The sequence below is a fragment of the Apis cerana genome, linkage group LG5 (genome assembly GCF_029169275.1).
Source record: "Apis cerana isolate GH-2021 linkage group LG5, AcerK_1.0, whole genome shotgun sequence".
NCBI lineage: Eukaryota > Metazoa > Arthropoda > Insecta > Hymenoptera > Apidae > Apis > Apis cerana.
This window is the reverse complement of record NC_083856.1, coordinates 3084745-3095087: the sequence shown is the minus strand read 5'-3', so window position 1 is coordinate 3095087 and position 10343 is coordinate 3084745. Positions and strand designations below refer to the sequence as shown.

At 33.7% G+C, this 10343-nt stretch overlaps 1 long non-coding RNA gene across 1 annotated transcript; it reads left to right on the top strand.

Moving 5' to 3' along the window:
• Positions 1-281: 281 nt before the first annotated feature.
• LOC114577979 (uncharacterized) lies at positions 282-10057 on the top strand. Its single transcript, XR_003698509.2, has 3 exons — positions 282-4321; positions 4395-5156; positions 5600-10057. It is a non-coding gene; the product is annotated as an uncharacterized LOC114577979 (long non-coding RNA).
• Positions 10058-10343: the final 286 nt, after the last annotated feature.

Here is a 10343-nt window from a genome sequence, read left to right as displayed (position 1 = left end):
ATTACGATTTTTCTTCGAAGAATTCTTGAATATTCTGAAAAAAAGGGAAAAAAATTTTAGAAATAGTAATTTTTTTCACAAAATACTTTATATTTTAAAGATAAGTGATAAAATTATTATGTTAAACATAATTCGTGAAAATAATATTTTTGGCAAACAAGAAATATGAAAATTGTTCAAAAAATTGATCATTTTGTGAATTGATGAATTGAAATTAGAATTATTGGCATAAATTATCGTTCGAATAATTTTTATTCGAAATAAAAATTAATTAAAACAAGTATTTCAAATATTTCTCGTTTAAAAATCAGTTAAGAAGATAAATTTTCATTCAAAACGATTTAATAAAATAATCGTTTTTCTATTACTTTCGTAGTTCTAATAATCTAATAATAAATCGCTCTTGAACATCGAAAAGTTTCTACTTTTGAAATTAAGTTAGTTTGTACTTGTTATAATATTTCAATATTTATATATTAATATTTCAATATTTCGTTACTAAAAAGCAAAAGAATTAACAATGAAATTTAATTAAGAATTCTTCGTCACCCATTGGTATGAGTTTTTTAAAACTATTATGTTAAACGAATCAGAGGATGTAGTATTTTCCGCTATGTCGTACGTGGCTGTTGCATTTTAATGAATTCCAGAATTATACAACCCTGGTGCATGAATACGACACACACGATAAGGAAAACTCGGTCGTAAGGAAAACAATGAGTTCATTTGGAAATTGCTTCAAAAGACCAACAAATCGCATTAGTAAAAATCATTAACAGATTTAATGTCTCTTATTCGGTATAAAAAACATTTATACATGGATCATTTTCATACAGATACATTTTTCCATTATATCATATATTTTACAAATTATTAAAATTTCTTACAATTCAATGATAAATCAATTTTCAAAAAAAAAACACTGATATAAGTTCATTAATCTTGACAAATTAAATCGAATAAAAAAATTTACAATTATTATTATATAATAAAGTATAAGATCATAAAAAATTGAAAATTATAATTTCAAATATTATATTTTATTACTTATAATTAAAACATAAACGCAATATCTAAAAATTCAATTTATTACATCTAATAATAACAGTAAACTTCTTAAAAAATAAAAATACAGCAACAATATGAATAAACCCGAACAAGAAAAATCATCACATAAGATAAAACTTTAAATACTTAAATATAATTTTCAATTACTGGTACAATTAAATAATCTAAATTTCATCTTACACAATTTCAAATAACATATATTTCAAGCACCAAAGGAGAGCAAGGAAAGAATAAAGAATAGAAATAATTTACCACTCACAGTCGTCATTTACAACAATAAAGAATCAAAAACCAATCTCAAATACGTCTCAAATGTACGCAATTAACGACACTGAGAGAACAAATGACGAAACAATATTCGAGGAAAAGAAAAATAACCTGTCTGAGAATCTGTTGATCGAGGCAAAAGGATTCGAAACACGATTGCTCGATGGAAATCGATCGGAGAACCGTAGTCACGGGCAAATAGAGCTGAATTGAATCAGATCGGTGCACGTGTGACGATATTAATGTACCAATCGATGGCCTAATGAAGATATATCCAGTTCCTGGCAATTTCTACTAGACCTGCGAAATCCTAGCAGAAGGGACCTTGAATTCTCGCGAACAGCCGGTCAATGGATTGCACGACCAATAACTTCCCCGGGATAAACGCGATGCACTGGCTTTGAGATCGCGTGTGTATTAATCTGCCGATAAAATATCGCGGGGATTTTTCTGTTTTTTCCTCCTCTGTGTTTTTTTTTCTTTTATTTTTTCTTTTTTTCTTTTTTTATTTTTTTTTCTCCTCTTTTTGTTTTGTTTGGTTTTTTTTTAACTCGTACCTCGCATCGGGAGAAGGGTTCATGAAGTCCGATTGAAACACAAAAAATCGAAAAGTTACGCGAAAGTGGAACACACTTCTTGTTATGGCAAAAAAAAAAAAAACATAAAGAAATAAATAAAAGTTTATGAACATTCATATATCGTTGATAAAATGGAAAACGATACGAAATTTTATATGTAAAATTTTTTTTTGTTTTTTTTCTGTTTTTTTTTTTGACTTCATTGTAGCGTGAAGAAATTTGATGTTTCTGCGTTGGAATGGAGAACTTTATTCGATAGGTTCAAAAATATTCCTGTTGGGGAAATAATTGTATTTTTAGATTATGAATATGGAGGAATGTTGGATCGATTTTCACGTGGAAAAGCTGTGTATATATGCTGTATATGATCTATGTAAGAATATCTTTTAGGAAAGGATTATTTAGGAAGGGATTATCGCCATGACGATTCAAAAGGACCGAAGAAATAATTATTTTTTATTCGAATGTATATTTTATCTTACTTTTTTCGATATAATTTTATGCAAATTTAAAATAAGATTCAACTTTATGAGATATCTTGGAAAGAATAAGAACGGAAATGTGCATCAATGGCGTCGATCCGACGGCACGCGTTTTTCCAGCGTTCAATTCAATATTATTGCGCTCATTTGTCAAAAAATATATAATATAAGGTCAGTATGATTATTAATTACTTACCAATTCTTATTTCTTTAAAGAATTTGATCCTTTAAAAAAATATATAAAATAATTCGATCTGTAGATATAAAAAATACAAAGCAATATGTATTTAATCTAGAGAAATAACAAAAAATGAAAGATTTATTTACTATTTAAATAAACATCAAATATTTCATAAACATAATAAATAATATTCTCAGGAATTAGCTCGAAAAATTCGCAAAACTAATCTATTACAAAAATTCGAAATAAATTAAAGAAATTAATCATATATCGATCTCTCATTGGTAATTTACAAAAAGAAGATTTTTACATGTTTTTTCATAATCTATACAACGTTCCTATATAGCATAACAAATTTTCCAATCGGCCAAAAATATGAATCGCTTTTTTTTTCACCACAATACTCGAACAAACAGTATGTTTATTATTAACAATAATCACACGGCGAATTTAGCATATTGCTTGCACGCCTGTGCACACAAAACGCGAATGCACCCTTTGTCCTTCCGCGTCATTTTGAATAAATAAATCTTCAATGGACATCGGTCGAAACTATGATAAAATTTCTACAAAGAATCTAAAACAAAAGTCTCCGAACAATGTCCGATCCTCCGAGAGAAAATTTCCTCCGAGATCATTATCATCCTAACCGTCTAAAAATCTATCTATCCCAGATAAAAAAAAAGAAAAGAAAAGAAATATCGATCGCTAAAAAAGAATAATCATACATCGCAACACGATGAATCAAATAATTGAACAGAAATTTAAACAACGAATGAACGGTCCACGAGTAAAATTGTCTCGTTAGCCGCCACTTACCAAAGAGACTTTTAATTTATCTAATTTCTGTGAAATCAGGAATAAATAACTGATTTAAGGATAATCCGGAAACGATGGTAGGCCTTACAAGAAGGGATGAGAGGGAGGGAAAAGTATAATTCAGCCTCGACAAGCCGTTGTTATCAATAACATTTTTGCAGAGGCCGTAATATCCCGGGAAAGTAATTAGAGTAAATTCAGGGGCTCCCGGCCGACCCTTCCAGCCGCACAAAATGGCGGCGGGAACCGCCCTTGCGAAAAAAATTAGGCCTCCTTCCGCTGCGCAGTAAAATTTACATGAAAAAAAGGAACGCCCAGTGGCTTTCGGGAAACGAAGCTTCGACAATGCGAATCGTTCTCTCCTTCTATTTCCCTCCTTTTCCCTTCCACCCGCGTTTCTCCTTCTTTTTTCCCTCCTTCCTCCGCTTCCCCCTTTTCTTTCCTTTCTTTTTTCATCTTTTTTCTTTTTTTTCCTCCCCCCTCCCCGCCTTCCTTTTTTCCCCCGTGTTTTTTAATGGGTAAATCGAAGGGAGTTCCCCGCTGCCGGGGAAATACCTGTAATTTATGTGTAGGAAATGGAAAAAATATGGTAAAAGGTCACGTTCGCCGGTGGACTTTAAAAACGATTAGAATCTTAATATCCGTCGTAAAATACGGACCCGGGCATTATCAGCCGAGAATGTATTTGTCTTTAGCGCCAATATACCGTCAGGATCTTGCCAATATTGATGCCTTCCCTGTTTACTTCTTTTTTTTTTCCTCCTCCCCTTTTTTTTCTTTTATCACATTCCAGGAGAATATGATCCATTTCTGAAAATTTGTCTCTCGTCACGTCTTTTTAATCGTGATATAAATATTTTGTTTCTTGTCACACTGTTGTTGGGAACGGTTTATCGATTTTGATTTCTTAATTTCCACTGATTCAGGTAAAGTATGTATTCCGTTGTTGTTTCGTTTCGAAACGTTCATAATGCAATAATGATTAATTTGTTTATACAGGTAAATATTAACTTTCGAGGTTGCACGAGAAGCACGATTCTCTCAACATGATTTTATAATGGATTATAAGGAGAAGAGGAATTTCCCATTGGAAAGATTAAAGAATCGATCCACGCCGTCTGTCGTGCAAATTGTCGCAAATGAAAATTAATAGAAGGAAGAGCGGAATTCGAAACGCTTTTTTCTGTTGTTTCTCATTTGAGAAAATTTGAAATTTTAATACCTTAACTACCCCTTGTGCAAACGGCGCTGGTGAAGCGTGTTATACAGGGTGTTCTGAAACGGCACAGTGGATGTATCAACTGTTTCCCAGCGTCTCTGACGCTTTAATTGCAAAGCATTACCCTCTTTTTCTCTTTTTTCTTTTTTCTTTTTAGCGAGAACACGCACCGAAACTGTTCGATTAATTTTTTTTTTCTTTTTTAATTACATCATCGCGAGTAGTTTGAGCGTAAAAATTTATTCAACAAAATTTTCGAGAAAATTTTTCAGTTTTAAACGTAACGTGATATTCCAGGCGAAGAAACGCTTGCAAACAATTTTTATATCCATTTTGCCGATATATTATTGACAAATTTACTTGAAGCGAGAATGGCACGAAATTGGAGTTATGGATTGCTCATCGAAATAAAAACGAATACACGCGTGAAACCAAAGATAGATATATAACTATTACTATATAAGTAAAAATAATAAGCATCACGTCTTTTGTTGTATAAATGAAACGATTTTATGAGAAGAGAAGGCATTAATTTATTACAGGTACCTACTAATTTTTTTAAATTTTTGTCTTGTTAATAAAATGCCTTAATTAAATACTCTAATATCAGCTCTAAAATTAATATTTCGCTAAATCAAAGAAACCAGAATCATAGATTAGATTTAGAATCATCTAAATCACGAAATTATTTACAGTCATATCATACTAATCATACAAAAAATTATTCTAATATATATACCTGTCATATTATTTTGTTAATATACAATTTCATTACATAACATTCTTTTTAAATCTTAAATTAAACATACATGAACAATATCAATTTTAAACTTGCCAAATGTACCATACGTAATTAATATAAAAATAATTAAATCTTTAAACAAAAAACAATATTTTTAACAAATTTCAAAAAATCTAAAATCAATTGATTTAATCATTTCAATGGTACCAGTACTCGTACTGACTTTTCCTCTTTTTTTTTCAGATTCCTAGCGAAAGAACAATTCTAAATAATCAAAAAAACAGGAATATCGGAACAAAAAGAAGATCATCAACCTTTTCAAAGAAAAATAAAGAAATGAATATCTTTTGATTACCAAGGATTACCAAGGAAGGATAAAACGGAAGGAAATTACGATGGATCAACATGGCGGACGATCCACGCGAAGCCAGCGCTCCTATGAGGACCAGAAGAAACTTTCGAAGAGGGGGAACGGCCATGATATATTTTTATCCCTTTTTTTTTCTTCCCAATCTCGTAAATATTCTCTTGAAGCGGGTATATTAGCAAGCGGCACGTTCTTGGCAAGGAGCTGCTGCTATTGACAGGGCATTCATATTAGAGAACGACCACACGCCATCCGTTCTTTCTTTTCCGCCACAATGAAAACGGTAGCGAGCCATCCTTTTCCGCACTTCTGAACGTGGAACCCATTGATTGGTAATCGTTAATTACCCCATAGACAATTTCCTCGAGGAAGGAACCCTTCCTCTGTTTCGACGATTACAAAATATCACCATTCTCTGGCCGGTGACCGCGCCAACAGGGGGAGAGGAAGAAGGGAAAGCAGTCAGTGGTGTCAAAAGGGAGGGAGAGAGGATCGTGGACAAGAACGTATTGATCGAGTTATAGTCTTCAGGGGCTCGAGAGGCTCTATCCAGAGAGGCTGATGGGAGCCAATGAGAGGCACGAAGGGTGAATTTGGAGCAAGAATGGCGACCGAAGGTTCCCATCGAAACGAATCCCTTGCTAATGGACGTGTATGTACATGTAACGCGTGGATATATGCCTTGATCTGGCTTAATCGCCCCTGAAAGTGGTATATATATATGAATACATATATAAGTATATATATATATATTGATCTTCGATCGAGATTGCTTTTTGCACAAGGTGCTAAATTAATGGATCGAAAGTCTGGGGGAAAGGGTGTTTGAATTGGTTCGTTTCGAGCGATTCCGACGATTCATTAGAGAAGTAAGAAGATAAAATTGAAAAGGAGTTAATGAGAAATCTGGAGGCTGAATTTAAAACGGGCGGAAAGTTCGGGCAGGAAGTTTCTCGACGCTTGCTAATTAGATGTTTCGATCGGCTCTGAATATTTTACTCGCTCTCCTATTCGCGATCAAAGTTCTGAGCCACTTTGAGGGTTACTGACTTTTAAACTGCTCTATTCTTTCTAAAAAAAAAACTGGCCGCTAAATTGATTGGAATTTTTACTATCCGTGCTGTAAATGGTTCTCTTAAAAACTGAAGAATTTATACTTTTGCTGGTTTCGAGATCGACGATTTGAATATATATATATATATACTAAACGAACCTTAAAAATTGATAATTTTTGGAACATCATCAAATGGATAAAAAAATAAAAAAAATTTTAAATATATCGAATTGAATTGAATAAATTATTGATAAACGTGGAACAAAAATACATTTCATTGATTATTTACTTACTTTCATCGATAGAAAAATCGAAGAAAGAAATCCGATCGAAACAATCGCTCCAACAACCGCGAGAAAATCGAGCAGAAAACGAGAAACCCGCATAGCAAATGTAGTTTGAAAAACGAAGAAGGCAAGAGGAGCGGAAAAAGAAGGATACGTTCTCCAACGGTCAAGCGATCCTCTCTCACACCATCCAGTGCCGATTGAAACCGTCAGAATACCCGATAATAGCGGGGAGCGGTAAGGACCGCGAGGAGAGGATCCGTGGGGAAAAAAAGAAAAAAAAAGAAAAAAAAAAAGATCGGAAGAAAAGGAGGAAAAGGAAAAGGAGGGTTCGCGATAATTTCCATCGTCCACAGGGCATCCCCAGCAGGACGAGGAAGAAACGATACGTTCTTCCATTACGACTTTCACGCCATAAATCACACGGGCAGCCGGCCATCGTGCCGATAGAATTCCCCATAATTCGTGAATTATTCGTGAAGAGGAGCGGTTACGAGCGGCACGTAATATACGTATCCCCCTAAGATCCCCGAAGCGAGGGATGGAGATGGCGGCGCCTGCACAGCAGCGCAGGCTGCAGGACATTAAGGGTAACAAATGAGGCTGGCTGGTCCTCCCGTAGGACACCTTTCCTACGACTGAGGTGGAATGAAAATAAGTGTGCCTCATAGATACCTTTTTTTCTTCGTTCCCTCGCATGACCGACCCTCTCTTTCGCTTCTTCAACTCGACCACTCCCCCTTTCCCTCTGTCCCACGCACTTCTGGCCCATCTTCTTTTTCCAACCTCCCTTCCCTCCTCCCTTAGGTTGACTCGTTTTTTAAACGAGCCACCGCTTAGCCGAGAAACCGTGACGGAGATTTAGTGCGCGCGTGTGGAGAACCTTCATCGTGGAGGCATCGTCTCCAAGCGCTGAACCGAGGTGGCGTGTCGCCAGCTGCACACAACGTGGGGCCACGTGGAAATATTTAGCAGTTAGCCAGGATTAAGGAATGCGTTAATTACGAAATACTGGGCTGCTTCGGTCTATTAAGCAGAAATGTAATTTTCCCCGCTTAATTGCTCAACGCCGATCCCTTAATCTCGCTCTTGATTAATCGGAACTTACGTCGTTACGTAGTAAAAAGGGAATAGGAAAGAGGTGGGCTTGTTAGTTAGCACGATCTATCTATCTTTGCGTATAAAATCATTTTGATCGTGAAAATTATCTATGCGTTATCATCGGTTCGATATTTGACTTTATTAAATATTGTAATTGCGTTCGAAATTGTTTCACGTGTGTTCACTGTCTGAACGATTTGTTGATGATTTGAATGATGTTTGTATTGTTTCTATATACAGATAATTTATAGTTAGGTGAGATAAAATGTATAAGATGTAGATTCGAAAGTTACAAATTCGAGATCATTTTTCTATTGGTTTAAACAAATTGCAAATTGGATATTTTATTTAAAGAATAGAAATTTAAATGTTTGGCAATTTAAAAAGTTCATGTTGAAAATTATCGATAACACATATATATAATAATTTTTACAAAAATTTATAAATTGTATCGTACGAAGTATTGTTCATCAGAGTGCTAATACTTAAATTTTATAGCATTAAAAGAAAACTTTTCTGCGCATTACATTAAGTTAATAATCGGAATATTCAAATATAATAAAAAAAAATATCACAAAGATTACTGGAAACACATATAAGAATGGGACAACAAAAAGATTAGAAATGTTCTGTATTTAAATTATTTTAAAATCAATAAATAAAGAAAATTTAAGAACTCTATTTTAGAATAAATTTTAATAAGTTAAAAAGAAAATGCATAGAATCATATGGAAGTTATTTCGATCACGATTCAAAAAAGAATTATTTAAAAGGAATAATTTATATCTATCAATTTAAATTTATTCAAATCTTCAACTATCTCAAAATATTTTATCTACTGCCTCTGCAAAAACTTGCACGCCATTGTATTTATTATAAAATTTAAATGTTAATTAATTAAATTTAAATACATTACATTTCATATCATCTGATAATCTTTTATAAGTACGAAAATGAGATCCAAAAATATCTAGAAAAAAAAGAAACATTTAAAAACTACATTTTATGGTCAATGTATTTTAATTTTTCGACAAAAATTTAACAATTATTAATCAAAATCAAGAAACCCCTTGGCAAAACCACCCCTACAAGAGAAGCGGTCTCGATCAACGATAAAATAATGAATAAAACTGCTGGAAGGGAACGGTATAATAATGTAAGCAGCGAGCAACGTTGTTTCAGAAAAAAAAAAGTCTAAAATGAAAATCTCGACACGGCTAATTGGTAAACAGTTGCGAGGCAGCGGGGGGTCCTTCGCGGAAGAGGAACAAAAGAAGAACACGGCGGCGAGGAAATATTTTCTCGATTATTACCAGGGATTAAGAAGTCCAGTAACTGCAAAATACTGCGTCTTTCTTTTTTTTCTTTCCTTTTTTTTTTTTTTTTTTCATTATTATGCGGGAAACAGGGCAAGCCTGTAGAACGTGGTGGTCGGCTTTTGTTGATTGGACGAAAGCGTGGCTTCCGCCCGCCAGCGTGCATGCGCGAGCGGGGGGCCGAGGAGCGCGTGTACAAGTGTAAAAGAAAGAAGACGAGCGTGTGTATACGAGCGACCGATGTGCGATTGATGCGACACGAACTATCGAGAGGAATGAATTTGTGTCGACGGTCCTGCGAAAGAATGCCACAGGTTGACGCCGGGGGAAAATCGGTCTCGCGGTCTCTGAGCCCGATACAGAGACCTCGATCCGTGTATTCGAACGCGACAGTGTAGTAGATTGAAAGGAATCGTAGCAATTCATTCGATTATAATAATTGTATGATTTTTTTTCTCGTTTCGTTTCTTTTTTCTGAAGCATTTTTTAAATTTTGTCACCGATAATTTAAATTGTACTTTGAAAATTGTAATTCATAAACGATGTTATTAAATATAAAACTTTGTACTTTGTCAATTGTGTAGTTTGTTTGGTTTATTTCTTATTTGTCAGATACAAATGAAACGTCAAATCGGAGATTCGATGATTATCGGTATAAATATAAATAAGTATATATCATTAATAATATTATTTTAAGATTAACGCGAATATAAATATTTGCTCAAGTATATTTTTAAGTTCATAATACAAAGAGGATATTTAATGGCACTAAAAAATATTTATAAAGAACTGCTTTTTAAAGAAAAACAAACAATTAATTAATTATATTATTTGTAACTTTTTTAAAATTTTTATTACACGA